The 454-nt window shown below is 65.2% G+C and overlaps 1 protein-coding gene across 1 annotated transcript in view; it reads right to left on the bottom strand.

The window, feature by feature from the left end:
• The window catches only part of PROM2 (prominin 2), a gene marked incomplete at its 3' end in the record, with an annotated part of 7,664 nt that overhangs the window by 625 nt on the left and 6,585 nt on the right, over positions 1–454 (bottom strand). The window lies entirely within an intron of this gene.

The following is a 454-nucleotide window of genomic DNA, read 5'->3' as shown; positions in this document are numbered from 1 at the left end:
CACTGAGCGAAGCCATAGCCCTCAGCAGCTGGAAATCCAGCGGGAAACCACTCACTACCCTCGGGGGTCAGCGGCTGTGTTGGTGGTGGGGCTGTTGGTCAGAGGGCTCCGGTGGGGCAGAGAAGGGCCCCGCAGGGCTGGGGGACAGGGCTGGGGGCCAGCCCCGGGGCACAGTTGGCCATGAGCATGTGAACAAGCACTGCACCCTCGTGGCAACAAGGCCAACCCTGCAGCGCCGCATCCTGCGCAGCATCCAGCTGTGCTCCCGTTCGAGGCCCCAGCACAAAAAATGGTGCAAAGCAGAGCGAGCCGGGGGGCAGACCCCTCCCCAGCCAGGCTGGGGGCTGCAGCCCTGCCATGCAAGCCAGGCCCCTTCCTCCAAGGAGGATCACATGCACCTTCAGCTGCCCAAAGAGGAACGCAGAGCAGGCAGAGCCAGGCTCTTCTCCAAAAC

The sequence above is a fragment of the Antrostomus carolinensis genome, unplaced genomic scaffold (genome assembly GCF_000700745.2).
Source record: "Antrostomus carolinensis isolate BGI_N321 unplaced genomic scaffold, ASM70074v2 scaffold26085, whole genome shotgun sequence".
Classification (NCBI taxonomy): Eukaryota; Metazoa; Chordata; class Aves; order Caprimulgiformes; family Caprimulgidae; genus Antrostomus; species Antrostomus carolinensis.
Note: the sequence above shows the minus strand (reverse complement) of the source record. Positions and strands in the feature narration are given on the sequence as shown.